The following is a 14,298-nucleotide window of genomic DNA, read 5'->3' as shown; positions in this document are numbered from 1 at the left end:
CAATTTGATAAAGTAACCATCATTTTCGAAAAGAAATGTGCTTTATTAGGGTCTAAAAATGATGACCAAAAACGTAAAAGTAGAGCTTAATAAAGACATTTAACGAAAACTACAGCAAACATGGTCAGTTAAGCTGTTTTTGAGTTCTCTCAAAGTAGTCAAAGTCCCCCTTCTTATTAAAAAGACGTACAAAGCGATGCGAAGGTACTCCCGTTTGCTTGTTATGTACACGATACTAATAGCCACCGTTCAAGGAAGGCCATGGTGACGGACGGGTAACTAGGTACGGAACCCTATACTGAGCATGGCTCGACGTACTCTTGGCCGGTTTTAAGGTTCATATACATTATTCAGACATGGATATTTATTAACTTAAATATTGGAAACCTAAAAAGTAGTTTACGACTCGAAAACCGCAAAAGATACAGTATCAATATTATTATAGAAATATGTACTATGCGTTCTTTGTCTAGCATTATTAATATTCCTGTATCAAGCAATGAAACAATAACAGAATTACTTAGATACAATTTATCGTTCCGCACGACATTCCCGAGAAACCGTTAACGAGGCCTGCGTCACAGCTGAGAATATTCGTCACTCTTCGGCATCCACCGTGGATCGTAGAAACAATCGGAACGCGCCATTTTCATCTCTTTTCAGACGAGGTTGCGCGAGCAGGCATGCGCAGAAACAACACCCCGTCAAACGCCGCCAGTGAAGCGGCGCGCCCTGCCGCACCGCGTAACCGCGCCCTTTCTACTAGAACCTAGAAACGATTTTCATAATCAGAAGCTCCTGTAAAACTCAATAATCAGTTAATATTCTGCAAGACAAAATGGACATTGTTTTTTTTAAAGTATTTATTTTCAAATTTCTGCCGTTTTTACCTTGCCGACGTATACGATATAACCGAATTTCGTGCTGAGTGTGAGTTACTGTGTATCTGTATACTTTTAGTAAATTAAGTGTGCGTGTGTGTATTTAAGACTTTGAGATTGCCACATCGCTCGTTCAGTGAAAATATTGGTAAGAAATCGTTTTAATCTCTAACTCTTACTTTAGATTTCTATTTTGAGTTTTTGTGGTATATCTTATGAATAAGTGTTATATCAACTTGCAAACGAGACCTTTACGTTAGCCAACAGTTGCAGCGAATTGATGGATTACCTACCTCATTGACTAATTAGCATTTTATCCCGATTTCATTCATTCATTCTTTTCATTTATGTACCTACTTTTTTGTATCTCGTCTTTTAACGACATAACCAATTCTATACTATCGAATATCAAAACTCATTATTTAAGTATTTAATGAAAACTATGCTTTTCTATTGGTTTTGACAATCAATGATTTCATACCTCAATTTTTATATTTCACATACATCACCTACTTACTTATATGTCTAAATCCATTATAAGGCTCAAGCAATCTTTCATAAGTGTAGTGTCAGTACCAACTAATCCATACTAACATAAGGAATGCGAGAGTAACTCTTTTAGCATGTTACCTTTTTGTGCCGCTAGCGTACAGTCAGCATCAGACGTAGCGGATGAAATAACGCGCGTAAATTAGCGGCGCGATTCGGGAAATGAATAAGAGATTAACTAGATACTATATAGTAGATATGTGACGTCCCACGGTAAAGGTAGCTTATGGCGGTTGGCGCTTACGCTATTATTAACGCCGCTCCAATATTATTGCGGCGCTATGCGACGTAAGCGCCAGCCGCCATAAGTTACCTTTTTCCGTGGAACATCACTTATCTTCACTAATTCATATCTAGTGAATCTCTAATTAATTTCTAGAATCGCGGCGCCAGCCGCCATATGGTACCTTTTGCAGTGGAACGTCACATATCTTTTCTTTACTATTTTATATCTAGTAAGTCTCTAATTCATTTCCCGAATCGAGCCGTAGGTATCTGCCGCCCTGAAATTATTTTTCAAATACAGGTTAATCAGTTCGCGTTCAAAAGCATTTGTTGCAGTCTAACTGTTCTACTTACATAGCTCATTATATTAAACTGTTATATAATTGTAGATAATGTTGACTTGTAGTCTTAACCGTTCTTTACTTTTGATGGTGACCGTACAAGCACTTTCGATTAGGTAACTCGTCCGTTATATCATATATATCTATATGTAGGTACATACATAATACTTCTGCGAAGAGAACAGCTTTTCTACAGTTACAGCTGTAGGTAAGTATACCAAGTCATGACAAAAATATTTTGAGTATTAAATATTAATAATATACTTACAAAACCTACCTAAGTAGTAACTGTAGTATACCTACCATTGTAAGTCAAGAACGACAGGATTAGCGATAACTTCGGAGACAGAGGTATTTACTTTACTGTCACTTGACCTTAAGACTCTTGTGTAAACCAGAGTGAAAGAACGCGTCACGCCGCATTCAGGCACTGTTATTATCGCTTTAACCATTCGGGGCTGATGACACGCCTGCCGTGTCATCAATGTTTTTCACGTGTGGCGTATGACACGTGAGGATTGTCATCATATTCTATTGCGCATGGCATGGCTGCCGTGTCATGAAATGATTGTTCCGCGCCACAGCCAAAAGTTTTCGAAATTGGAACACGCAACGAATCGGTTAACTGAAGTAAGTTTTAGGTAAGATGTCAATCGAAGCAAGGAGAAGTACATGCCAATATAGCGCATTATGACGGTCATTAATATTTTCATAATATTATTTAAGTATAAATTCATAGATACAAATTAAAAAATATTTTTAAAATACCCAATCTTATGTCAACAATTTTTACAGTACATATGGACTCCTATTTTCCCGCACTAAAGCGTAAAATAGTACCTACTTTTCGTGCGTATGTCAAAAGTTTAAAGGCCCCCATATGTACTGTAAAACGTTGTACGATACACGTGCGAATAGGTAATTCCAATTTCCTCTTTTCCGCACTTGTATCGTAAATAACTATATCATTTCATGTCAAAACAAAATACGGGAATAACTAAGTACGAGTAAGTACTTAGTATCTCTTAATGATCGTCACGTTCTAAATAAAAACTACGTACACATTACGTTAAAATCAACAAATGAAAACAATGTCAAATTTACACGATTCAATTTATAATTTCAAATATCAAGGTGATATACTAATTTACTGAATAAAGTAAATTATTCAACAAAAGGACTCTTGACTTCAAATATTTCGTCAGATGTTTCCGTACGCAATCCAGTGTACAAATTATGACTTATTATTATTCATATCCCTTTTTGAAAACGGTCCGGAAAGCAGCAACAACTATTATGTTGTTGGGAATTGGGACATGTTGGGAGACAATTTCACCGGCGATAGTGGCTCGACTAATGGCGTCATCAAAATCAAAGCCAAACAAGCAATTTAAATTGGAACTACTTTTGTTTCGAGCTTTAGTATTATACTCCTGTAATTATGACATAGGTATCTAAAGTTGCAGTCGACATATGGCACAATAATCTTCTCGACAAAAAACGCTACCGGTGTGGCAGTCGAGGGTGTCAGGGTTTTGCACATCTGTGCAAAAGACAGGAGATACAGTCGACAATGCGTTTTATGATTAACAAATTAAAAAATTAAACTAATAAATGAGGCAGGAGCAGCAGCAGCAGCTGATGTCTTCTCAGTTATGTGATCTCCTGGAATGCATGAAGAAATAATGATTTCATTTAGATTCACTTGAATTATTTGTTACACGTTATGATTTTTTGGAAGTTAGGCACTATTAATATACTTATTAGAAATTTCTGAAGGCAATTGTCATTTCTGGAGTTTAAACTATTCACAAACAGTTAATACATAGTTGTTTTTAATTTAAAATGGTATACTTATTTCGTATTGCAGAAAAAACCCTCATAATAGAATAAATCATTTGCAAAGCGATTGCAATTCAAGCTACTCTTGTTTTTAGAAATATTATTTATTGTGCTTATACAGCATTTATTACGTAACTGTAGTACCTACAACGGTTGGATGTCCAGACATGGTCCCGTTGTAGGTACTACAGTTACGTAGAGACATCTCTGAAAGAGGTGGTTGTTGGAAGTTAACCAAGCTAACGCTCTATTTAATCTTTGCATGTCCACGACAAATTCTTTGGAACATTTAAGATTTTCAAAATTTTCTACAACCAAAATTAAGCCGGCTTGTTGTGGGGTCAGTGGTAGCTGCTCAGCTATTTCAACAATATATTTTGTCTTCTTTTATCTTTCATGGTGCCAGCACCATGAACATAATTTTTTAACTTATGTTTTTAAAATTAAGTATTTAGTAAAATGCCTGTGCAATGCTAATGTGTAACTAAAGTGTTCATCACATTTTGAAGACAGAATCCTAATTCTCCTTAAGTGCACGCTTAATGTTTTATTAAAATAACCTGCCAATAACCGTTTCAAAACAGATATTAGCAATACTTACCTATCTACCTTACAGAGACTGCGATAAGACTGCATAACCTAAAGGGATGGCAACTGCAGCTGCATTACTGTTGTGGCATTACTACTGTGGCGTAGACGCGAGCGCAGACATTTCTATTTCTTTGAAAAATACAGTGACGAATTGAATGTTCTAACCGCGACAGTAATCTTGCAAACGATCGTCTCTCATTTTATCAAGGAATTTGACAAAGTCAGCGCCCGCTTCAATGGCGCAGTTCAATGCTGCTGCAGTTGCCCTCCGAATCTCGCCTTTAAACACGGACAGTTGTAGGAGTACTTACTATACTATCTAAAACAGAGGGCCTACCGCGAACCAAGTTCGACGTGTTGCCTCTCTGTCGCACTTGTAAATCCGTACGTAAATGTGACAGTGAAGCAACACGTCGAACGTGGTTCGCGGTATGCCCTCAGTAGTCGGGCGTTTTTAGAATTAGAGTCCGTCACGTAATGGAATTCCACACACCAAAAAAAATTTTTTTTTGACTAAAAATGGGTTCAATTAAATCTACTATTTATATATTTTATGAAAATGTTACTTTCTTTCTATATACATTATTTATATTCTTAATAAATCATTTTAAACTGAATGACAGCCAATGTGACGATCCATTACGTTACAAGTTTTAGGCAGGTTTTAAGTGAAGATCGGTGTGTTTTAAGTGAACCAGTTTTTATTTATTGAAATACAAAACAATATTAATTTTTTAAAAACGAATAACAACTGCAATACTAAGTATTACAATAAAGTTATTTAAAGAAGTCTTTCCAATACGTCACATTTTTCGTTTTAATTGTTGCTTTGCAATCATTTTGTTATAAAAAACGTAAGGTAAAGGTATTATAAAAAGTTGTTTTTAATAATTATCATATATTATTCTTGCAAATGAGATCGAAATCAGTATCAATTATCCTAATAATTAATATAAATTCTAATAAAATCAATCACAGCCACAGTAGGACAAAGTGACGTTAAGGACCATAATATCGCGTTTAGGAACTACATGAAGGGTTTACATGTGCGGAAAATAGCTACTTAATTTAATACCTACTTAATGTTGTACTAAATTAAATAATTTAGTAATTAATACCTATTATTATAGTTTAACTTAACAGATTTTGAAATTTCCTGCAGTAATTATGCTTTCGACTGCAGCAGTATTCCAGCACGACAATACTGCCGACTGCATTACTGCTACAAAATCAAAATAGATGTTGCTGCCCAGTTTTTTTACATTTGCAGTCAGCAGTATTGTCGTACTGCAATACTGCTGCAGTCGAAAGCATAACCTGCGCCTGCCAGCGTTTCTTAGGTCGAGCCGCCACTGGTGCTAAGTAATTACTAGTAGGTCGAGTAGTTAGAAGAATATAGCTAGAATACGTAGGCAACTCTGAAAGTTCTTAGAAAAGGCTACTTAGAGATCATATAACAAAAAGAGGCATATTATTTATGAAAATATAACTCATTATACTTTTTTTGAGGTATATGCAATTTGGTCGTTATCTGTGTTTCAGGATTGATGGCAATTTGGAAATTGTACGTCGAGCGTTATTCCAATTTCGACCTAAGAATTTTTTCGTATTACTATTTATAACGATTTTCATTGTGGGCTCAGCCAACAACAGAGTTACAGTAGGCTTCAGTTATAGTTTCATAATGAAGACTAGTTCTTGTACGTCTGTTTATTTTTTAAATTACACATTTAATCGCTTTTGTAGTTATTCAACGGATGATCATAGAGAAGCACGTCATTCAAGAGTGACGTCAAAACTTTACATCGCACAGTTGTGCGGTTAATAAAAAATACTGGCAAAAAATTGTATATCAGTAGTTTTTGATATCCCTCAGTATTCATATGACACTGTTAAAAAAATCTTGCTTAAATTATTTTGTGTCAAAAAAGCTTGAATCCCGATGGGTACCTCATGAATTTCATACAAAACCTCCGAGGACCTAAAATCGCCATACAAAAAAGGCATTGGAAGAATGAGCTGTGTGCGCTTCAGGGTAATCCTATCCTAATGAAAATTTGTACGCGTGGTCAGAAAGAGATAAAGCACGCATTAAAATAAAGAGTAACGTCCTAATTACTTCAACTTTTTCTATTCTAAACACTTTCAGTTTGCCCCTCGTAATATTATTTGTGTTTTTTAATATCACTCTACCTACTATATTTTGGCAACTTAAAATGACGGCATGTAAACCGTGCATTTTCATTCCATACGTCACGTTTTTTTGTTCCACTAATACATCACGTAACGTTTTGGATGTGACGTAGGCATGCCGGTTGGTTAATAAAGCGAAATAGCGGTCTGATCGTTTGAATTTTCTTAATTATAATTATTTGATATCATACAACACATAATAATCTAACGTAATTCATAAATATTTAGTCAATAATTGGCTCCTTATCTTCAGTTTAATTCAGTTCGTTGTGGAAAACAAATTTCTGCACATCGTGACGCACAACCTACACTAGCTTTTTTCGAGCCCAATTGCCTTGTAAAACCTAAACACCGGGTAATTATAGGAACATAATGTTACGATCATGTAAAAATCCGTATGATATTAGTAGATTTTTGCTACTAAGTTGGTAAAAACTCCGTGACGTTGGTGGAAATTTCCACTACGTCGATATTGAAGGACAACAATAAATTAAACTTTAATGCATATTTTTACTTTAAGTGCTAAAAAATAAGGTTTTTAATAGATTTTGGCTGGTACGATCTTATCACACAACAACCAGGTTCGGGCCTAGAAGGAGGCAAATATATAATATTTGGATCCAAAGTATGCAAAGTGTGCATGGGACACTCAAAAATCATCTCCCTTTCTTCAGTTTTTGTACATTTTCTTTACTATAAAGTACCATTTAATCAGTTTTTTTACCATAAATACTCAGATAATAAATCACTTTACAATTTTTGTATACATGTAGTACACTTTAAAACAATATTTGACGGTAAAAAAGTATACCAAAGTCGTGGGACAGTGATATTTTACCCAAATATTTTTTTCCGAAAACGCCCAGTCCCGTTTGGAATTACGAATAGCACGCATTGCTTGTTTCGGTATAGGCCCATACAAAACATACCAATCGCTAACGCTACGTTGCGAACGAAACGCAACTATGTAGGGTATCAATGTTGCATTGTTATTGAAGAGTGACAGAAAGAAGCGAAGCTTCGCCTACATATTATATGTAGGCTTCGTATTCATGTAAATAAAGTACCTAAAATGTAAGATAAATATTGCTTATTTTACTCATTCAATTGTTATTTAATATTTAATTTCACTCAAACAGTTCCATGGACTAAATGAGTAATGCCGTTGACTATTAGCAGTTTTAGAACGAAAAGTACCCAACAAACAATTAAGCGACACTTAGCACTTATTTTATCACCTAAAGACATAGAACGGCTGTAGAATAGCTATATATTCTAAGCTTACAGGCTCTGGTGACATCAAGGTCTTTAAGAGGTCCATGTATAGCTTTAAGATCCACAGTAGCCGTTTTGGCCGCTACAATGCATTTTAAGCCGCTAGTGTTATAGCTCAAAGTGAATTCTACCACCTTAATATCTATATGAGTAATAAGAGCTGCAATTTTCACTTAAGGTTCTAAACAGGCGATAAAAAGTCTTTTATAGCTCCGTGTATCATAATCGCTACTTAACTCTCTTGTATCACTTACAGTCGAAAAGAGAAGTTATGAGTCACCACTATCGATCATGTAGTCGCAGACGAGCGTTATTCAATACCTTAGTACATCTTATACTGTTATTAGAGTCTTACTTAGAACCTAAGCCTATAGCGCCATGTTAAGATGACCGATGAATTAATAAGCAAAACAAAAACTATCAATTAGAACGTAAATACTTCATAAAAATCGATACTTTTACTCAATATTGACCTAATGTTAGTATTGTTATATTTAAAACCGGACTTCACGTATATTGAGAATTTTTTCGAAAATTAAATACGGTGGACCACAAATAAAAAAATATTATATTCAGATAAATATGCAAAGGATCAGAAGCCCATTAAAATTTTGTTAGTAATACATATAGTTTTTGACAGTGTAATTAATTTCGCCATCATAAATCCGCAGATAACTCCTGCATCAGTGAACTAAAATAATTATTTCTTTTAATTATCCGCCATTATATACATTTCACTTCAAGCTGTCACAGAGCAAGCTTACGAATAATAATACAAACTGGAAACATCTGCAACGAAAGCAGATAGGGCTAAGGAAAAAACGTGCAATTACCTTCTTGAGTATTACAAATATTGACTTTAAATGCTAATATACCATCTAAAGCTGAAAGTATCATCTATATGGCCCTACACTACTACTCAAATAGTTAGTATTCGCTTATTTGGCACCGTTTTAAATCCTAAGTACTTAATCAACGCTATTACAACACTACTTTAGCGCTCTTCTACTACAACAGTTTGTAGTCACCTATATGCAACCCATCTAGCTCCTAAAGAATTAATTAACACTATTGTAGCTCCACTACACCGCTCTTATGTCTCTTTTTTTATCCGCTAACCCTACTGTAGCACTGTTATAAATCTTATGGTGATAAAATTTGTGCCCAATCCGGGGTTAAAACGGGGTTATAGCCGGCTATAACTCCTATTTTTAGAGCACTAACAACACCTAAAGAGTAAATGGGCGCTTATATAAATCTCTTCTAACCCTTAAATTTAGCGCCTAATGTTAGTTGGGTAGATTATTTAACTCGGGTGAAAGGCACCAAGCATCATTTCATCCCTTTGTTAACATCTATACAGTTTAGCCTATTGTGACGGAAGGGTAACTATAGAACCCTACACGTAGCATGGCCCGACAATCCCGACATGCTCTTGGCCGGTATGTTATGGTTTTGATATATATATATATATGATCGCTCGCGTTTATACGTGCGAAGAAAATGTACAGGGGGTGGTATCAAGGACGGGCATTAAAAATAACAATAAAATTTTAAGTTTCGAATCAGCCGCCTAACCATCTCTGCGATTTTACCGGGAAGCGATACTTATCACGACATAGCTTTGCTAATGGAGTGCCGCGGTGCGTTGCGGGTGTATCACTGTTAACGCTTATAAGTGACATGATACTTCGATCAATTTCATCAGAGACTTCTTTTTCCATTATTTTATAAACCTTTACTGGTAAGGTCACTGTGGGTAAGTCCGTCTACAAGGCAAGTCCGTCAACACGTTATAACTTTTGAATTTGAAGGCGTATGCGACTTTGGAGTCCAGTCGATTAACCAGTTTTTCGCGCTAGTGCCGTCACTGTAAAACAGATGGCGCTGTGACAACCAACTTCAGAGCAATCCGCCTCAACAAGTCATTTCATGTTTTGAACTAGAAGTCATAGTGCGACAGCCGTTCGAAAAAAATTTGTTAAAAATAGTTTTTGAAAAGATTGTGCATTAGAAAGTAACTACGTAGGTAGCATAAGAACCAGCTGTTTTTATTCTATTTTTAAAATATCAGAAATTAGCTTAGTTTTGTAATTATACGTTCCACAATTTATCATATTAAAATTTGACTAAGTTGGAAAGTCCGTCTATTATTTTCAAGGCAAGTCCGTCATAGACTTTCGTTAAATCAGAGATAACCAACTGTTTTTGCGACTTTAATATTATAATGATTTGATAAGGTATCAAAAAATCCTCCTGACTTTGCGCATGATGTTACTTTATTAAATTTTGATCTCAGTAAATTAAAACAAACGATTAATATTCATTTTAAAATTACTATTGATCTTTTATTTCGGTGATCAAATAAATAATTATGTTTAATTATTTTCCTAAAAAGGTTTACCACCCCATTTTGGTAGTATATGCCGGAATTGCCTTTGTTTTAGAAAAATGGTGTTTATTTCGAATCTGAACCGTATATTAACAAGTTTAAAGTACACTTTTCATTGTCTTGATCCGTTCTTTTTAGGAATTTGACTACGAACATATACGCACCCATAGATTGGCTGATATCATAACTAGACGGACTTCCCTTAAACTGCACGGGAAGTCCGTCTACTCGCCGAATTTTAAAAAATGCCAATGTTTTTGCTTAATTTGTGCTTGAAATGATCTGTGACTAAGGCTAAACTACTAGTTATTAAATTCTTCATCGTATGCAATTACAAGCATTAACATAGGTGAATAATTAACGGAACTAGATCACTCCAAAGTCAAAAAAAAAAAGTATGCCGGACTTCGCCACATTGACCTTAAATAATATTTTTATAATAACTTTATTGTTTATATTATATGTAGGTATAGTTTCGCAGTTTTTACAATTAAAATCTAAAAAGACCTGATTTGCATACTCCCTATTTCGGGAATGTTTTACAGTAGCCAAAAAATAGGTAAAAACTATTTGGATATTTCTAAGCCTGTTTGGAGCTTACTGTATATTTTTTACTCAAAGCTTGTTGTTGAAGCTGACTAAAATAAATCAATTATACGACGAACAAATGGAAAAATTTGGCAGGAGCTAGTAAATGGCAATATTTATGTGATTGTTGATGAAGCTACAGATAGCAGGGGTCGTCATATTGCTAATGTGATAGTAGGTACATTGCTTAAAAATGCAATCGGAAATCCACAATATGTTACCAAGCAAATGTTTGAAAAAAACTAACATAAGTACAAGTATTTTTATAACCGATACCGTCAAATATGCACTGGGTGATTTGTGGAGTTCCCATCCCAACTATAATACTTAAGCATAATAAAGTAATTGTTATCATTAACTGATGAACTGATGGTACATGTTAAAAGCAGGTACCAACTCGAAAACAATTTTCCCGGAAAAATGAATTATCGAACAAAATTTATTTCTAATACTCGACAACAAAGAGAAACATTATTAATCATTGGCAGTGTTTTGGACAATTATGTTAGAAAATTTCTTCGTAACCGCTACACCGGTTATTATGTTATGATACTTTGTATACTGATTCTAAATGCCTAGGGGTCCAATGGCTAGGGACAGGCTGTATAACATAAACAATAATCGATCTATAGCTCGATAGCATTATCAGCATTTCTGACACCACACTCTGGACCAATATTTAAGGATGAACTGAGAAGATCAGCGATTGATTCTGCGTGACTGGTCCCGAAATCCGTACAGTAGTTGGGCGACTGGAAAACTTCAGTCCATTCTTCTTCCCCAGCTGTGCAATGATAGGTGCAGACATGCGTCCCGCGTGATATTAAAATATTCAGCTTGCAAAGGATGCTAATATTTATTACATTGGAAACTTCCCCGAAGTCTTTTCGCGGGCACCCGGGAAATACACAAATACCTATTATTTCGGGCGTCAATAATCCATAGTTGCTTCTTTCAATAGCTCCCGACATTTTTCCGGTACTGGCGACTGGCAGTACCTAATATTTCTTACTTACTATATTTTTGCAATCAATCAGGCATTGATTTTCTCGAACTACTACTACTTACTTATTATTATTTTGAAACTTTTTACTTACTAAAGAGGACATAACAAAATTATTTATTAGTCCATGAAAGTTTATTCCATGTAGGCTCATGGAACGCCCACGGTTTCACATCAATAGCTCAGGTTTTGTGAATGTTTTTGAAACGTACGATGTACAGTGGATCGGTTTTTATTTATTGTTTACTCGGAGCACAGAGTTTTGATCAAGTTCGCGTTTCTTTTCCAGGAGTGCCAAAATTTAAAAAAGTTAAAATGTTAATAATTTGTCTTTTCTTTATTGTCCAAAAATGTGGGTGTGAATCCCACGTTGGTATCGTCTTGGGTCGTCCCACTCGTTTTTCGTCAAGTTCTTAAATTAGTCCTATTTTGCTTTCGTCACTCATTCCACATTCGTCACAATCGTCGGTGGCTTTCAATGTAGAATGGGTGACGAAAGCAGAATATTAATACTAATTTGACCAGATTTGATCATTGTTAACTTTTTCATTGTGATTGACATCTGCATATACAATCTAAAAAAAGTATTACGAAAATGTCCAAAAAGAGGAATATTCTTTAAAGAAATGTTTAATGGAATCCCCTTTCCCCTTGCCTCCAAATCCAAATATTATTCTTGGGGAACGTGGATTGAGGCTGCGTTTGACAGAATAAAATGCGCTATATTTAGACACACTTCGTAAATAGTTCACTACTTACATCCAATGCTTTCGTATCTTTCAATGGTTCAAGGCATATTTAAGCACCATGGTTATTCCTTGTTTTCAGTTTCCTTTTTTGCGACTCGGCAATTGTCATAAAAAATAATATTTATTATCATCATAATTATCTAATTATTTGTTCGACTCCTATGCAATATATATGAAACAAGCAATACAAAACTAACATTTTACCTAATGATGGGTAACTAACTTATCTAACTATACTTTCTAATTCACAGCAACACCACAATAATAATATGTATATTATATTAATTAAGTACTGCACAAAATTTGTGAACCCAGGTTTCACGCTGTGTCCACTGTATTACCTAAGTACATGTTTCCTTTTTCAACCCCCATCAAAATGTTTTTTTTTCTTTAGAGTAAATAGGGTCATGTCGATGTATGAGAACAAATAAATCAGAGTACGAATACAGCCATTAAACCAAAAAATAAACATCGTTCCTAATTCCTAACTAAACAAAGTGATGAGTGCAAATTAGATACAAGATAAATAACGGTTTCTGTACGTCTACTTAGTCATGTAATTCGCGAATAATAAGAGTACTAGAATTAGGTAAGAAACTACTAATTTACATAAGTCATCTTGTACAAAGTTGCAAACGTGGTTGGTGAATTAGCCCAACAAACTTTTCAAAACAGCAAAATTCCTTACTATTTGAATAATTTCGTACCATCAATAATAGCACAGTTTCAGAAAAAAAGCAATTGATAAAACATAATTATGTTAATTTAAACTTAATAACTTACGTAGCGACTCACAAAATATACCTTTGTCCCCAGTTTCATTATAATATTTTTATGTACCTACACCTTAATTTTTCTAGTAAAATGGCTGCGAGATTCGGACAAACGGATTGAATCTTTGCAAACGCAATAAGACTATTTATGGTTAAACTATATATTGGTGGTTTATTGAACGAAATGTTGTAGGTATTTTTTCAATGCTACCTACTCGTACTATGCCTCTCATATGACCACCTGAAGAATCACTAATTTCCCAATATGTTACGATAATTGATGTGACGAACCATACAAATATCTCATAAATCATGGTCCGCTATGGGTCGTTACTCGCACATTTCCCGCCAATCGATATTTACGATCTCAACCAGTTTCCTTTAGTTGCGCTACAGGAACATTGCGGTTTCCTTCGTGCATAGATTTCACTATACTCATGGACAAATTTAGAGAAATGCAATAAAATCTTTAATTACTGGACTACAGCATCTTAAGTCATTTCATAACATTGACTTCAATTCAATTCAAAATAGTTTTATTTCAAGTAGGCTTATTAAAAATCACTTTTGAATTTTGAAATACATCATCTTAAGCTAATGTTCTAAGCAATTTATTAACATAATTATGCTTTAATATACATATTAAATTAAAAATATCTTATTATACAATTGTTGTAGAAATATCAAATATATATGTAAAAATATGAAATTAAAAAAATATAAGAAAGACTGCGTCGACCGTCCAATTGTGTTTTCTAATAAACCATTAATTAATGTATTAATCTGTAGGTATATTATTGGTGCCCAAATGATTCTCTAACCATTGGTCAATTTCACATAGTTTTATTTTGCTTATTTGTGATTATCAGCTAAACGGCAAATGGTTGCCACATTTT

The 14,298-nt window shown here is 34.6% G+C and overlaps 1 protein-coding gene across 2 annotated transcripts in view; it reads left to right on the top strand.

Annotated features, from left to right (window-relative positions):
* The first annotated feature begins 569 nt into the window (after nt 1-569).
* LOC134678195 (neuroligin-4, Y-linked-like) overlaps nt 570-14,298 on the top strand; it is a 64,266-nt gene continuing 50,537 nt past the window's right edge. For both annotated transcript variants that reach the window (XM_063536657.1, XM_063536656.1), the window contains exon 1: nt 570-1,029. The gene's annotated coding sequence lies outside the window, so the exon portion shown is untranslated. The remainder of the gene's footprint in view (nt 1,030-14,298) is intronic.

This window comes from Cydia fagiglandana, chromosome Z (genome assembly GCF_963556715.1).
Source record: "Cydia fagiglandana chromosome Z, ilCydFagi1.1, whole genome shotgun sequence".
In the NCBI taxonomy this organism is placed as follows: domain Eukaryota; kingdom Metazoa; phylum Arthropoda; class Insecta; order Lepidoptera; family Tortricidae; genus Cydia; species Cydia fagiglandana.
The sequence above is the reverse complement of the archived record's forward strand: the minus strand, read 5'-3'. Positions and strand labels throughout refer to the sequence as shown.